Here is a 17,585-nt window from a genome sequence, read left to right on the forward strand (position 1 = left end):
AAGATTTTATTTATTTATTTTTAGACAGGGGAAAGGAGGAAGAAAGAGAGGGAGAGAAACATCATTGTGTGGTTGCCTCTCATGTGCCCCCTACTGGGGACCTGGCCCAAAACCCAGACTGGGAATCAAACCAGCAACACTTTGGTTCACAGGCTGGCACTCAATCCACTGAGCCACACCAGCCAGGGCAGCTTTTCTTTTTATCCAGAAGAAAACCTGTTTGAACTCTGACCATATTTCACTTATCCCCAACCTTGCCTTTTTTGTAATTGCTTATTCTTTTAAATCTTGGATTACTTCTTTTAACAAATAACCATCTATCAGATGTTAAATAGGCCAAGGACACTATTCATTTGCTATCCATAATACTTTTTGAACATGCCCTGTACTAGGTAATTTCTGAGACGTCCTGTTCTCTAGTTGCTCACAGCACATGTGAGTTACACCAGTGAACAGACAGTTGGGAGTCAATGTGTCATGAGCGCCGTGTTGGAGTTCAGCCAGAGAACTGTGGGATTTGAGGCTTTAAAATTCAGGGTGGAGGCTTTCCTTCACAAATCCATCTTGCAAGGGAGGCAAAACCAGGGTATTCCTAAATAGGAAATTACAGAATGTGGCCAGAGATGCCCACAGACAAGGGTTGCATTTCACCAGCTTGGCAAGGTTCTCGTCTTCTAGAGCATTAGCACCAGGGACAGCATTTTTATCGTGAAACTATCCATGTTGTATTATCACTTCCAAGAACAATTATTTTGGAAGGAAAAAAGCTATGAAAGAGTAACAGCTGCGCCTCAGCCCTCTGTGTTTCTAGGACCATCTCTCTGACTTAGGTTTTATGGCTCCCAATGGCAGACTGTTACGTGATGATTACTCCTACAGAGAACACACACACCTCGTATCACTGCAGCCTTGGTTTGTTTTCGATTCAGGCCTTTTTTCTCCCCTTGAGATTGCTCCCTCAGCTGCATGTCTTATACTGTTTGAATGTCCCACAACTATCTAGGGTTTTTTTTGGGGGGGGGGGGAGTTTAACCCAGCGCCTCTCCACACTACATAAAATTAGCCTGTTATGAAAATCACTTGTGATGAAAAATCACTTCTCTACTTTTTATCTCCATGGCCATTAGTTGTATGACCTATTAGCTTAACCTTTTGGAATCACAGTATTCTCATCTATGAAAGGAGCATAATAGTGCTGTGGGACAGGGTTGTGGGTGGTCCATGGGAAAAGTATATAAAAGCAGTGCACCTTATTCCAGTGGAACTTCAGCTGCTTAGCAGCAGTCACATCCAAGAGAACACAAAAGTGTGCACACGGTTGGCTTTTAATCTTTTTTTTATTTCATGCTTTTTAAATATGCTCCATGATCATCTCCCTGCCCCTATTTTTCTGACACTCTGTTTTCCTTTCTGGTGAGTGTTAAGCTTTAATTTTTTTTCACCCCCTACTTCAATTGTAACTGAATACCAATTACCCAGACATACCCGTTCAGCAGCCATAGTTCTTTTTCACCCCCTACTTTCATTGCAACTGAATACCCATTACCTAGGCATATCCATTCAGCAGACACGGGTGGTTTCCATGCACTAGGCGTTGGATACAGAGGTGTTCCCGTTCAAGCAGGGGAAACCCATGGAAACAGCCAGCTGGTATGAGGGGCTCTGGAATGCTGTTGTTCGAAGCATTATGGAGACACAGATGAAGGAGCTTTAAATTTTTTCGGAGTAGATCAGAAAAGTAGGTTACATTTGAATTCTGGGCCTTGAATTCTCACTTGGCGGGTAAAAGGAAGATCTTGCTATGCAGTAGGAACCATTTATAAAAAGACAGGTGAAGATAAAAGTATATAAGGTATAAGTAGTCTCTACAAAGTCAAAAGTCTGTGCTTTCCTCCTTTCCCTCCCCAGTTCTGTCATAGTAGAAAGGCAAACAGAAAACAAGTAGCCCTTTTTTTTAAGATGTAAGATGCTGCTTGTCTCAGTAGTGAATAGAGTTCTGCTTTATTTGCTTTTGCTGTTACTTTGCATGTACAAAATGAGTAAGGACAGCACAGAACCTTAGAAGCAGTGTGTGAATGTGCGTATTCTTGAACTGTGCCTCGTACTGTTTTTCCTCCACTTCCTGTGTTTCTTTCCTTTGATCACTTACTACATGCCAAGCAGTTTGCAGCGGTTATCTCTTTTAATCCACACAGTTTTATGAGTTAAGATTTTCTTGTTTTTCACAGATGAGAACACCAAGAGTCAAAGGAGTTTTAGAAACCAAAACCAAAAAAACTTGTTTAAGATGCATGGCCTGTGAGTGGGAGAGTGCGTCCTCAGAGCCTGCATTATCTCCAAAGCTTCAGTTCTCTTCATCCTGAAATGAAGTGCAGAGCTGCTGCCTGAGAGCCTTAGACCAGGCCCAGCCAGTAAATTACTGACCGTGGGGTGACTGGTACAGGCAGCCAGACTTTCTGAGTTGTATTCCCTGCACCTGAGAAGCAGAGTCGGAACAGATGAGGCTATAGTTCCTTTTAACTTTATGGTTTCTTCTTAGGCTCCTCCATCTATTTTGTTCATATCTGATCATTTTGTGCAACCAAGTATTAGTTACGTGATGTAGAGGAAAATGTTCTAATGCACAGGTGGCAAAAGCATAACTGTTTGGAGTTGTTTTAAATCACTTTTAAGATCAAAATAGTATTGCCTCTGGGGAAGTGGGACAAGGGATTGCCTGGGAAGAGGTGAGGGAGCTTTTCTGTGGTAAAGACGATGTTCTACGCATGTATCTTCATAGGAATTTGAGATACGCAGTGTACATTCTCGCATTTTATTGTATATAAATTTTATATTGAAAGGAGAAAAGCCATGAACAAATACAGTACAGTGTTAATGTACTGTACTTATTTTTTAAAAGATTTTCTTTATTTTTAGAGGGTCAGAGACAGGGAGGAAGAGAAGCATCAGTGTGTGGTTGCCTCTCGCACACCCTCTACTGGCCCACAACCCAGGCATGTGCCCTGACTGGGAATCGAACCAGTGACCCTTTGGTTCACAGGCCCATGCTCAATGCACTGAGCTACACCAGCCAGGGTCTATACTTATTTTACATACAATGTTAATGATAGATTCTAGGTAGTACTTATATGGTTTCATTCTTACTAAAATTCTTTCAAATTTGCTGTATATAAAAAAATTTAATAATAAATATACATAAAATTTTAAAATATTTCTACAATAAATTGTTGCAGAGAAAATCAGTCTTAAAATAAGTCGGCATTTTTGTATCGACAGCCTTCCCTGCTCTTGAAGGGCCTTTGTTAATGCCACCCGTCTCTAGTTAGACTGTCATGAGTTTAAGTGACCTAATTTAAACAGCTCAGAGAGAGACCTTTTCTTTCCTTAGCCAACCCGTAGGCTGGAGGCTCCCTTAAACATTCAAGCTAGTCTAAATGTCCCACACGACTGAGGCTTGCCAAGCAAAGCTCATCCCTGTGGCTGTTTGAGTCTCTACTAGTTACAGTTCTAGAAGTTAATGTCACCATCAGCTGAAGATCGAACTACTTCTCTCCTTCTCCTTCCACTCCAAATATACCCTTGATCAGATGATGTTAAGAAAATAGCCCCCTTTTTTGGTTTTGTGCTTTGTAGTCTCTCACACAATTGAGATGTCTTGGATTTCTTTAACAAGTCCCACTTGGTGCCTTCCCAGCACTTCAGCTGCAGCAGCCTCTCACTGCCGATTTGAGTTCTGGCACTTGAGTGCATCTTCCTTCTGAAGCTTGTAGAATATTGCTCTTTTATTTGGAGCAAGTTACCTTTTCTTCCCTGGTGAAGCCCCAGCCCCTAGTGGTGCCCAGAATGAGTCTTACCCAACTTGTGTTTGAGAATGTAAGACAATTAGGAGTGCATGAACGCTTGTGCAGCAAAAGGGTCAGCAATGAATTACGTTAGATCGATAAATTCAATCATGGGATACTTGATTTTTTATATATATATTTAAAAAGCAGTAGATAGCTAAAATGTGTTTTTAGTTATTTCATTTAAAAAATGTCATTTTTCACTCTGGCTGGTGTGGCTCAGTGAATTGAGTGCCGGCCTGTGAATGAAAGGGTCACTGGTTCAATTCTCCGTCAGGGCACATACCTGGGTTGTGGGCCAGGTCCCCATTTGGGGGGCGTACAAGAGGTAACCACACATTGAATTGATGTGTGTCTGTCTCTCTCTTTCTCCTACCCTTCTCTCTAAAAATAAATAAATAAAATCAGTTTTTAAAAGGTCATTTTTCTCTAATTTCCATAACAATAATTACAAGTTACTCTGCATAGTGAAAACAAGTTACATGTTGTATGTTGAGAGTATAACAACAAAATAGCAGTTTGTAACTTAAATGCAACAAATATTTGAAATAAAATTGGAGTTGGAGGGCAGGAAGAGAGGGGGATAGAATACTTCTTGAGTTGCCCCTGAGCCATAGTATAGGTGTGAAGCCTCTAGCACTCAGTAAGAGAGTACTTAATTTAAAATCCACAAAACTGATGGTGAGAGGGAAGGAGAAATTTGATTGCTTGAGTTACCCTAAAAGATTGGATCTGTAAATTTACATGAATCCCTGAAACAAGCAGGTGCATATGAGTGCCAGATGATGTCTGAACTAACCAAGAAAAACTTGCTTTTCTGCAGGACTGTGGTGAAAGCGTTGGTTCCCAACAACTTTCACGTTTATAAGGATTTGTTTTAAGGGTCTGACTACACTTTGGGCAAGCAACTATGTAGTCCAAAAGTATTGGCTGCCTTTAATGTACTGGGGGGGGGGCGTGTGGATTCCTAAGAATGTCACACCTTGTCTGTGCCAATAAATCAGTGTCTATTCTTGATACTAAATCTGATGTCATTGGCAGATTTTTCCCTCTTTATTAGAAGGGTAATATTCAGAAGGGAGAATATTTTTCTTACGTATTTTGCTCTTTCTGTGATTTGGGGTATTTTATGTTTTTTTTCTTTTTTTAAGCTATGAAATATTACTGGCAAGTCCCAAGAAAACTAGATCTGGATTTCATTTTGTCTCTTCAACTCTGTGTGATCTTGTGCACATTCCTGACATGTTACAAACAGCTTGTGTCTCTGAATGTGCAGTATCAATTTTCAGTGGTGAAAGCCCCAAAAGGAAACAGGCTGATTCTTCCATGCACAAACAGCTGGGCAGTTGTGGATGGAATTAATTGCTGATATATATTGGCTGTGTTTTTCTTCTCTTGTCATTTCCTTTGCAGCTGCGAAAGTGAAGTTTGACTTGAAAACAGACATTTCCAGCAGTGCAAATCCAAAAAGTATCAAGATGGAATTCTTCAAATATAATACCTAGTGCTGCTACCTTGGAGTTGTTCAGTTTGGGGAAGAGCAACACATGATTTATAATTACACATATGGTTGAAAAGTAATTAAATCAGGCACTTGAACTATGAAAGGAGTATTTTGGAATGGGTCGGTTTATCTTACTGTAAGAGCGACCTCATAATTCAGTGAAAGGCTAGATCAGTCAGTATCCCCTCCCTAGGATTTTGAAAGAGGGTATTCTAGGCTCTCTCTCAAAATATGAAATTGGTCGATACTCCAGACTCATTTATTGTTCCAGTGTGAGGGAGTAGCTATTGGTGAGGGTCATGTAACCTGCACCACTAAAAATAACATTTTCCTGGTTTTTCCCCAAAGCCTTTCTATTGTTTGTTTTAAATTCCGTGTGAAGTATTATATAGCTTATTTTTTTTACATGCTTGGGAATTTTGCTGAGAAACATTTTTATTTCATCAGTTATAGGAATTCAATTAAAAGTAACTATTGGTCATATTTCTAAATATGCATATTCAGAAAGTAGTATTGAGTTAAATCACTTGGAATAATAATCAGATGTTTGGTAACAGTTTCAATAACTGATAAATCATCTTAATTAAAGATTTTAATTAAGACACCAATGAAAGATTTTAGACATCCTACTGAGTATCTTCTTTGGAAATAAATGTTTAAAATTTTAAATCAGAAATTTATTGATTTCTCATGAAATTACTTTAAAAAGTGGGTGGTTACAAAATTTTTTCATAGTATGCATACTAGTGATTTTAATCAAAATAATTTGTGTTCATTTCAATATTCTACCAAAGGAAGTCCACAAATGAAATCCCTAATTTTTGCTTAGTTAGTTGATAAGAAAATGATTTTACTGTCTCTAATTGCCAGGAGAACTAGAGCACTGATAGAGAAGGGTGAGTAATGCTAATGTTCATGTTTAAGGCCCCTATTTTGACCAAATGGGCCAAAGGAAAGTTCTAGAGCAAACAGTGTTGCCAACACCTTGAGATATGTAGAAGCTGCTGTTGCTAAACTTAGAAGTTGGCGTGGTTGGACTTCCTTTGTAGTAGTTCACTTCCACCTAACATTCTATTCTGTTGATTGAGCTCTATGACCTACCTTGAATTTTATCTTTACTTTCTTCAAGGAAAAAAAAATGAGTCTGTTTTATTTCATGGCAGGAAAGCTGATCTACAGACATGAACTCTCCCCCTGTTTCTTTAAGGAGGATTAACCAATTAATTTTGACTCAGAGGCCCTGAAAAAGGTTGTGGCAGTATTAACATGCAGTTTGCCCTCGCTGCAGTCTGCCTGGGTGTGTTGTTTCCCCCAGAGTGGGCTCCACCCTGCTCAAACCGCACGAGTGTGGATATCTCGCTGTTTAAAACAAAGTTCATTTTTAGGGCAGCATTGCATCAGAATTGCCACACAAAAACCAGCTTAAGAAATGTACAGCACCTTCAACTTTTTGTAAGTAATGGATTGTCTATTGTAATACTGATAGTGAACAACTTAGGGGAAGCATAGATAAGGTTAATTTTGTGCCAGCTGCTAGTAACATGCAATATTCTTGGGGAGGAGCCTGTGGCTTTATTATTCAACTTAATTTTTTTTCCCTATTCACTTGTCTGCTCTTTTTTTAAAAGCCATTTACTGAGGTTTTTTTTAATTGTATTGGGAGTGACTTTGACTTTAAATTAAGGAAAATACTGGTAGTCTCCTAAATGTGCTAATTATTTAACATAAGAATATTCAGAGTTGTGTTTCACACTGAATTTATTGGACCCATTAACAGCATAATCTGGCTGTACTGTATTGCGAGACATCATGGCATGAACTTTGTGTGTAAGAGTGGGTTCATTCAGTGAAAAAAAAGGCAGCATCTAAAGAGCCTTTATTTCTGTCATAATGATGCTTTGTCCTGTTGCTGTTGGGTATTTGTCAGAAGAGTTGGGGAAGGTTGCGGCCCAGAGTTCTGTTCCATGCCTGTCTGTGCCTCTGTGTTCTTTCTAGAGTTTGTGACATGAATGGTGAGTTGAACTACAGGAGAATTATTATTATTATTATTCAGTGAGGTCCATGTTCAGCACATTTTTCTTAACAAATGGGGTCTGACTTTTTTCCCCTAGTGTATTGGGGTTCTTGTTTGTAGCTGAGTTTTTAATGCCTGTGAAGTGTTTGATTATACACTGACCAAAGTGGGCATGTTGAGAGGCTGTGCTTTGTGATGTCTACACTGACTGTTTCTTCCTTTCGTGCATGTTCATTGTGTACTTTTGTGGGGTAGACACACCCATTCCATACAAGAAAGGTGAACCACTTGTCCCAGATGAAATCAGAGCTGAATGTTGAAATCGGTAGATTTCAGTAAAGTTTGCAGGAGTGACATTGTGTCGTCCGTCTTGGACTCAGACTGTTTAGCATTTCCTTGCCTCACCTTCCTCTTTGTAACTTGGTAGTAATTGTGTTTAGCAATTTTCTAACATCATAAGGATGTGAGAAGATAGTAAAATCATTGTATCATAGAAAAAAGCACTAGCCTGGGAATCAAGAGGCTATTTCTTTGGACACTATAGTTTCTTCACCTGTGCAATTAGGAATTGGGTTAGCTCTTTAAGATCTCTTCCAGCTTAAAATACCCTTATATTCTTTGTAAAGACACATGCCTATTCCAGAAATACTAAAAGGAATGTATTAGAATTGAGAGGAAATGTTTAGATACTAACCCAGTATCATTCTTATAAATGACATGAAAACTAAAGCTTTGCTTTAAATAAATTGTGTATGTATATCAGAAATAATGGACATTTATTCTTTAATATCTGAGCAGTAGAATTAGCTCTATAAATCATCTCTTCAACAAGGAAATAATTTTCAAGTGGGAACTAGGTGAACCTCTTGTCACAAGTGTTATATAGACATTTCATTAAATATTTCCTTTACTCAGTGTGCAATTATTAGTCGCATCCCCTTCGGTAAGTGGCTAAAACTTATTCTCATCCCTGGCCAAGTAACTCAGTCAGAGCATCATCCTGACGTGACAAAGCTGTGGGTTTGATCCCTCATCAGGGTGCATACAAGAATCAGCCAAGCGGAACAATAAATCAGTGTTTCTCTCTCTTTTCCTCTCTCTTAGCAAATTAAGAAACAAAACAAGAAGTTTTCAGTGTATTTTCCATCACAACCCAATGTATACACCACACCCATACCATTGAATCTCTGTAGTGAATTTCTCTTATAGCACAGAATATACTGCTGTTTTCTGTTCTATTTTATTTTTTTTAATGTTGATCTCCATCCATTGAGCTAGGTGGTTTCTGCTCTCCCTTTGAAGTCCAGGAGAATACAGTTACTCTTAGACTTTTACGATTGCTCTAGAGCAAAGTTTGCCAACCAGCTTGTTGTTAAATATTGAAACTAGAAGGTGTTTCTAAATAGATTTTATTTGTACTTTGTAGAAAGTCAACAGTTAATATCCCCAGTAATACACTTATTTTTTTCTTATAATGTTTATGTAATGTAAAGAAAATGGGGTGAATTTTTTTCACCAAGCTTTATAGAACTGCCCCCAAATCCCCTCTGTTTATTCTACTGTGCTATCCAGATTTTATATTGTTTATGCTGAGTGTATTAGTGAAAACTAAGACACATTCCATGACGTAAAAAAAGCTGGGAAGTCTTTTCTAGGGAATTAGACTTAATGTGTCATATAGATTAAATATATAATATCAAATTACCCTTACTAGACCCTGTCTTTATTCTCCTCTCCAGCGTTTTTCCAAGGCTGTACAGAAGTTCCCTTCTCTGCTTTAATATACTTCTGAAAAGCATTACTTTTATAACTTAAAAATGCACACGGTAAAAATATGGAACAATACAAAAGGCGTATAACGAAATGTCTCTTTCCTGCCCTAATTTCTGAGCCCCACTTCTGAGGGGTGGAAGGAGGTTTCTTCTTTATTTTTCCAGTAAATTCCTATGAATATGAGTGACATCTTTTTTTAAAATCCAAATAAAATTATACTGTGCATACCATTATGTATCTCCCTCATTTTTGTATACCATTCTTTTTAATGGCTGCATAGTACTTCAGTATATGGCTAGGCATACTATAATTTATTCAGAACATCTCTTGATATCTGGATTATTTCCAAGTTTTTCCCTTTCTCCCCTGTCAGATACATTTATGCTATTAGTCTTCTCTTTTACCTCCACTTTGGGACAGGACCCAGAACCCAGGTGCTACAGGAAAGGGGTGATGGTACTACGTGGATGTGGAAAATCCCCTCCCCGATTTCTCTAGAACACCACAGGCAGGGTGCTGCTGTCCTAGCCACCCACGGGTAGGTAAGAACTGCCCTGGGAGTCATTTTTCAGCAGATTAATGAGGTTAATGTTGAGTCCAAAGTTCAGAAACTCAAGTGTGAGATCATGGGCAGATCACCTACCTGCCTTGTCCCTCAGGCCATCAATAAAGTGAGAGGCTGGAAGAGATGAGTTTTACTGTTCCTTCCAACGGTAATATTTACCTAGTATATTTCTGTTGGAGTATTGATTTAAGCTATATAACCTAAATTATATGAAATTTCTGTTATGTAAATTGAAAACATCTTTAGTGTATATTGTGTGGTCTGTCATTTATTTGACCTACCATATGGCCTAAGCTATTTGAAAGTTTAAGGATATTGAAAAAGGGAAGTTGAATATTATCCTGTATTTTACATAAACTCTCTTTTGTAGAATGTCAATTTCAAAAGCATAAAACCCATTCCAAAGATAAAAGCAATTTTTTTATCAGGCTTGAATACTTGAGGAAAAGCTTCCAAGTGAGGTGATGTTTGTTTTTTAAATGGATCCTTGCAATTTTCAATGAATCTAACCATTCAAAGCTAATCCTGAGGGCTTTGCAACTTGGCTTCAGCCCCCGTGTTTAAATTGTTTTCACATTCTAGCCCTCTAATCCATCTTCTTGTTTCACTGAATGCTAAAATTGATATTGCTTGACATAGGTAAAGTTTTCTGATTTGGTGCTGAGGAAGCAGCCTTAGAGGTGAACTGTACACTGTCACCCCGCCAGCAAAGTGACCAAGTTTCACAGCGAAGTTATAAAGTAACAGAAGCAGTAATCTTTGCTGCATCACACATGGGTAGTTTAGCGTTGCCTGTTTCACAATTTTATTCTTCTAATTCTGTCAAATGACAGCTGTCCTGGAAGCAAAATGGTTTAAGAACTTCACCATTTGATTTGTGTCATTTCAATAGGAAGATAGACGTCATCTTGATCTGGAGGCAGAGAGTCCGTGTGTATTTGTGGACTGGTTACCCTAGCTTCTTGGCAGAAAGCTTGGCATACTTTGAATAAGTGTACTTTTCTAAGACCTGAGCTATGTTTTATCCAAGTGATGTCAGACAGTTATACTACTGGCATTCTGTGTTAATTTTTATGTCGGTTGACATAAGGCTCAGTTTATTAAACTGCACTGAGGACCTTCTAGGACCCAAGCACCGTATTGAAATGGTAGGACTAACCAGATGACACAGACAATCTCATTGGCTTCTACTGAAATGACAGCTGTTCCCATTTCTTTCATTGTTGGAGTTTTCTGATATCCACTGGGAAGTGGAATTGGACAGAGAAACTTCTTCAAATTTGACTCCGCAAACATTGATGAAAACAAAGCATATTTTCATTACTTAAAAAAGGGGGTCTTCGTGTCTTATTAGGGCACTGTCAGTTACTGCACATGCACATTCTTCTGTATGTGGGTCTATTAGTAACATTGGTTTTTCACCAGTGAAATTCTAAATGAAATAAAGTTGTGATGCTTGGACTAATTGAGCCTCAAATTTAGCCCACTAAAGTATATCTGAGATACAAAAACCTGTTGCAGTTATTGTACCTCAGGTATTTTAGTGGCTTAAATGATTGCTTGTATGAAATTACCCTTGAACATGGTCACAGTGTGTCTTGATGACACATCCTGATACCTTCTTTGTCAAGTTACCCCATCCATTGTGGTATTTATGACTGAGGAAATTTACTATAGTTAGAAATATACAGGATATTGCTGCCTACAGGATGTTGAACACACTGTGTATAAAACATTTTAAATCATTTTAGAAAAACTGTCCTAGAATAGCAAAGTCAGTCAAAGAGATTGTACTTTGAGCTGAAGAAAAAAGCCGTTTAAACAAGGGAGAGAGAATAAATGTTTAATCATTATTCTGATCTGTTATGCAATCCCAGAAGGTACTGATGTTCCTCCTTCAGAGCCCACCCAGCCTTTGGCTAGGGGCCTGTGACACACAGTGGGAATTCACTTCCTATCAGGAAACGCTGTTTTTCAATGTATTATCTTGTTGAGACAACCACAGTGAACAATAGGCTATTAATGTATTAGAACAACAAGTGTCATAACTAAGCCAATATTTTGCCTTGTTTTGAATGTTACACTAAAAAAAAGACTTTGGCTGGGCTTCAGAATACATTTGTGCACTTGACCATCAGTGACTGCTGGACATAAAAGCCATGACAGTTAACAAGCACAAAGAAGAAAAAGTGTTTTAATAATGGTGAGGAACTTTTGCAGGTTTATTGTACTCACTTCCTGTCCACAGACAGGAATAAATTTAATAATTTCAAATACATCTTTCAGGTTTGAAAAATGTCCATTTAAAAGTCTGGTTTGAATTTTGGAAGCCACAGCAAGAAACTGACATAAAGCCTCCAACTGAAGTTCTATTCTGAAATATTAAACCCTCTTAGGAGATATATCCCATTCAGTTTTGGATATTTATATTTAAAATAATTTGATAACACTGCTTATTTGAGGACTGACAGGTTTTTAAAGGCTGTTACTTTTAATAATGATCAGGAAGAAGAAAGCTTCTTTTAAGGGGTAGTCAGTGAATATCAAGTCATTACTATAATTATGTGATAAGAATACAATAAAATTTCAGAGCTGGAAGGTAAACCTACAGGTCATCTGGTCAAATCATCTCATTTTATACACGAAGAATTTCAGACTTGAGCTGTTCACTGTAATCATCCTTCTGTTCTCGTAATCCCAAACTCAATTTATTAGTAGTCCTGAATAGTTCTTGGGAATCTCATATTTTTCTCTTATTTGGCAGTTGTCATAAACTAGCTTTTATTGTCAGTTATCTTTCCACATGGTCATGTTCTGGTTCTGTCACTGATGAAAATGGAAAGTCATTAAGGGCAGGGTCTGGGCCTATACTTTATATTTCTGTGTATCCTTTACTTGGTAGCTCCTTTGTGTTTGCTGATTGATTGAGTCATAGTTTGCAGGGTTAAGATGACATTTTTGTAGTATTTGTAACTGGTCTCAAAACCCAGCACTAAGTATAGATTTTTTTAAATTGCTCTTTCGACACCTTTATGCTTTCTTTGTGATTACTTTTCAGTCAGTTGAAGTCATTTGATATGCCGATCACAATGTTATTCCCTCAGCCCTCTTGGATACCTGGTCATTCCGATCAAACCACGATTAGCCCAGTTTTCAAGGGTTACTGTAGATTCCCTGCCTTAGTCGATTCTAAAATGAGTAGAGAATGAAATATGAGTCAACAGCCCTACTCACCTCACTCAGTTTAATAGACCTTGTTGAGTTACTTGAACTGGACAGTGAAGAAAGGAAAAGGATGTTGGTGTTACTGGAGCAGATACACAAACTCAGATAATGTAAAAGCAGCACAGACTATGCCCAAGAGCTTTGGGTGCACTTCGGGGGAAACAAAAGCTAATTCTGACGGAGGAGGTTGGGGAAGCCATAATGGCAGGACGTGGCTTTTGGATTAAGACCCCCAAGTGTGGGTTCAGATTTGGATGGGTGAAGGTGAGACAGGAAAACAGCCCCAGTGTGTGAGAAGTAAGGCGAACAAAGCCGCAGTCAGGGAAATGGCCTCTGCTTGGGAGAGGCACCATTTTCCTCTGTGTCTGGGGCGGGTAGTCTAGAAACCTTTTTCATTCTATTTTTAGATCCTGAATTTTAGAAACCCCTAGGCTGATTCTTAAGTATTTTCTAAGATAGGACTCTAGTATGCTTTTTCTTTCTTTTTTTTTTTTTTGAGGGAGGAACTAAGAAAGTGGTGCTGTGGTATATTGTAGTAGGTAGCCTTGGGCTTCCCCCTTGTAATCATGAATGCCAAGGGTTCTAGTATCCATACTACATGTTAGACGTTTGAAAAACACTTTCCCCCACGTTACAACTCTGTAGAGCCCATTCCTGACGATAGAGATCCAAAGTAGACACAAAATATTTACCAAACTCTGGAGAGCCACTTAAGTTGCTAAGCCCCATGAAGATTGCTTTTTATTTGACAATAAAATACTTGATGTAGGCTTTACGTCCAGCTAAATAAACACTGTAGAGCTAAGCTGTGAGTCTGGTCTTTGTGAGCCTCAGAAAAACATGAATCCTACTGCAAGCCTGGACTTAAAATATAACGAGCAATTTAAATGGACCCTTCAGGCATGTGTGAGTGGGCACAAAAAGCTGAGTCACAGTTTACTCTCTCTAGTGAATTACCACGAAAGCTTGAAAGAGAAGCATTCTTCTTATTTTTTTAAAGATTTTTATTTGTTTTTAGAGGCAGGGGAAGGGAGGGAGACAGAGAAGGAGAGAAACATCAGTTAGTTTACCTCTTGTACGCACACCCTGACCCAGGACGAACCCACAACCCAGGCATGTGCCCTGACCTGGAATTGAACTAGCAACCTTTCAACTCTGTGGTACCACGCCCAACCAGCTCAGCCATACCAGTCAGTGCAGCGTTCTCATTATTTAAAAATGGCATAATTGGCCCTAAAGTCTTATGAAAACACATTTTAAAAATCTGTTTTATGTGTTGTTAACCCTGGATGCATACCTACCAACCACTTAAAATCAAGAAATCAGAGCTTGAGTCACTAGGTGCTTTTTCATAAAAGTTAACATTTTATTTAATGTACTTCAGCTTCTGAAATTAGTTTACTGCCAAAACGTTTAGTTAAAGGAATTTTTAAATACAGTTTATGTTTTAAATATTCTTTTACAGTGACAGATCATGTGCTACTCGAGGTAATGTGAAAGGCCTGTGTAAGATAAATTGAGGGACCTGGGCAAGTCATACTTTCTTTTGGGGCCTGTTTCCTCATTTAGAGAAATGAGGGGGTAGGACTGGATATAATAATATCTTATATCCACTAGAGATCCTACGAATCTCTAATACCCTTAAGTTTTAAAGGTGCTATTCCTCTTTTGGTTCTAATTAGGTAATATTAGGGAAGACAGTATTTATTTCTAAAGAACTGACTTTGCCTCTGCATAGGTGTGCAATCTATTCATATTGTTATGATGGTAAAATGCTTCCTAAAATAGGTATGATTGGGATGGAAATTCCATTGGAATGGTATGTTCCATTGAAACGGTATGTGTATTAGTTTCCTAAGGCTACCATAGCACAGTAACAGAGCAACAGTAATGCAAAGTAACAGTGCATGTATTTGTTTCCTAGGGCTATCATAATAACATACCTCAAAATGAGTGACTGGAAAACAACAAGGACTTCCTCTCTTACGGTTCTTGAAGCCCAAAGTTAAAACTCAGCATGTCAGTGGGGTTGGTTTCCTCTAAGGACTCTGAAGGAAAATCTGTTTATGGGGTTCTTCTGGTTTCCAGTAGTTGCCAGCAACCCTGGTGTTCAACAGTTCGATCTCTGCATCCCTCGTCACATGGCTTTTTCCTGTGTGTCTGTCTCCTGTGTCCACGTGTCCACTTTTCTCCTATAAAGACACTAGTCACTGTACAATATTTATGGCCTCTCTGAATCCAGTATGACCTCATCTTAATGTGATTACAAATTTAGACTATTTTCAAGTGAGATCACATTCTGAGGTAATGACAGATTTTAGGGGACAATTTTAACACAGTATAGTATATAATAGTGAGCTGTAGATCCAAAGGTGATTCATTTGAAAAAGCTAGTTTCACAAAAGTGGGTTTGGGGCGGGGGTTGTTCGTTTGTTTTTACAAAACAGATTTCCAAGGTTGATAAATATCTCTTTTCATGGACTTCCACTGGAAACTATTATCAATTTTTCTAAAACGGCAGGTAGTATTTTAAAAAGTGATTTCCAAGCACTATCTTCTGGGCTTTTAGTAAGTTGCATTTTTCATGGCTCAATATTAGACTTTCTGGGCTGGAGGGAGGGACAGACGCAGTTGTGACAACCTTGAAATCCACCTTACTAGCTAAAATGTGAAGGTAGGAACTCCTTGAAACCAAACTTCTTTGCAGTAATGATGTGTTGCATTACCTACAGCGTTTGGATTGACTTTTACAGCCAAATTTGTAAGTTACAGCCATCAAAGCCAAGAATCTTTAACTGGAATACCTGAAATAGGAGAGCAAGATGAACTCTTGAGACTTACTTGAACCCTGTTTTCTTTAACATTTTGTTGATGTACATTTGTATAGTTTTTAGTATAAGGAATGTTACCTAATATTTTTTGTGTGCTCCCAGCCCCCCTCCTGCACCTCACATGTCACAAAGACCACATTAGGGACGGACCTATCAGAAGTACGGCCTATAGAAACAAATCAATTTTCTAGGTTGGCCTTTTGGGCGAATGTTTATTTTGCAAAACTCAACTCATTTTTATTAATGAGCTTTGCAGCATTGTTCGCATATCTTCAGAATTAGGGACCAGAACTTCTTGAGTTCAAAAATCCTTGAGAAATAGATAGATGTGTGATTGGAATTTCAGGGAGTTAAGTTTTCTGTATTGTGTTCTGATATTCACTTTGGCATGTTTCCCAGGTTTATGGAGTAGATATGTAGTAATATGTAAAGTGAATTTGACCTCAAACATTACTCTCAAGAAAATGTCAAAAGCAAGGGCTTTAAATTTTCATACTCAGTGCTGGACAAATAATTAAATTGACTGTAGTTCATGAAGTATGTGAGAGTAATGTTTCTTAAAAAAAAAAAAGATTTTTGCCCAGAAGGACTATGTACCGAGTAGTAAAGAACTGAAGCCATAACGTATCTCCAGAAATTGAGAACAATGACTCTTTCTTTAAAAATTATAATCTCCAGTGATTCCATTTGTTGAAACCTCTCATTTATCATGAGTTGTCAAGTTCTGGATAGATTCCTGGACCTCAGTTTTTTAAATTTCACTGATACCAGGGGACTTAATAACAGAAACTAAATGTCTGAGAAGCACATTTGAATAATCAATCCACTCATCTTTGTCAACTTTCTCTTAGGAAAAAGAAAATTCCTCCTTTTGTTTTTTTCCTAACTATTTCCAAAAACTGTATGTTGTAGACAAATGATGACTGAGGGAATATATGTACAGCATTCATCATGTTTTGTAGAAAGGTGGGTGAAGGCACCAAGGCATGTGGTTTTTGATTTTGTGGGATATGTGAAGGATTGCCTCTCTGGTTGATTGTTTTGCTCATCATTTACAAGACTATACAAGGACTGTCCGGAAAAAATCCAGTCATTGTTATATAACGAGAATAGTTTGTGGGATATTGCAGTAACCCGGCAGCCAAGAAAAGTGGACTGGAATGCACATGTGTGAGCAATGAAGACTTCACTGTACTAGTCAGTGGGGGCAATAGACACCACTGAGTGAGCACGTATGTGTACTCTGTGCCGTCACATTCAAAATGACTGAGAAAGCAGAGCAACAAATCGGCATCAAATTTCACATTAAGCTTGAACATTCCTCCCTGGAAATTATTCAGATGATTCAGAAGGCTTTCAGGGGTGACGCAGTGAGTACAGTGCAAATAAAAGTGTGGCACAAACACTTCAGCGATGGTGGAGATTCTGTCGAAAGTGATCCACTTTCTAGAAGGCCTGCAACAAGCGGAACAGTGTTGAATGTGTTTGGGCTGCAGTCAATAAAGATCGGTGGGAGACTGACAGTCGGAGAACTAGAAGCTTATCGGGATTCCAAAAACTACTGTGTCTGATATTTTGATGCAGGATCTTGGCATGAAAGTATCGTGGCAAAATTCATTTCACAAAATTTGTTCCTTGACTTACGCTGCCAGAGCAGAAGAAATATTGTGCTGCAGTTGCTAAAGACTTGATTCAGACTGCTACCAACAAATCAGATTTCCTCAAGAATGTTAGAACTAGAGATGAATTGTGGGTGTACGGCTGTGATCTGGACATGAAGGCCCAATCATCCCAATGGAAGTTGCCTGGTTCTCCGGGCGCAAAGAAGGTA

General features: G+C 38.5%; 1 protein-coding gene across 5 annotated transcripts in view; it reads left to right on the forward strand.

Moving 5' to 3' along the window:
- Nucleotides 1-17,585, forward strand: part of ADD3 (adducin 3) — a 126,477-nt gene that overhangs the window by 64,619 nt on the left and 44,273 nt on the right. Inside the window, exon 1 of one of the 5 annotated variants that reach the window (XM_037165590.2) lies at nucleotides 6,695-6,798. The exons of the other annotated variants lie outside the window; for them this stretch is intronic. The gene's annotated coding sequence lies outside the window, so the exon portion shown is untranslated. Of the gene's footprint in view, nucleotides 1-6,694; nucleotides 6,799-17,585 lie in introns of those variants that run through there. 5 annotated transcript variants of the gene reach the window in all.

Source organism: Artibeus jamaicensis, unplaced genomic scaffold, assembly GCF_021234435.1.
Source record: "Artibeus jamaicensis isolate MK-2021 breed Jamaican fruit bat unplaced genomic scaffold, CSHL_Jam_final contig_490, whole genome shotgun sequence".
Lineage (NCBI taxonomy): Eukaryota > Metazoa > Chordata > Mammalia > Chiroptera > Phyllostomidae > Artibeus > Artibeus jamaicensis.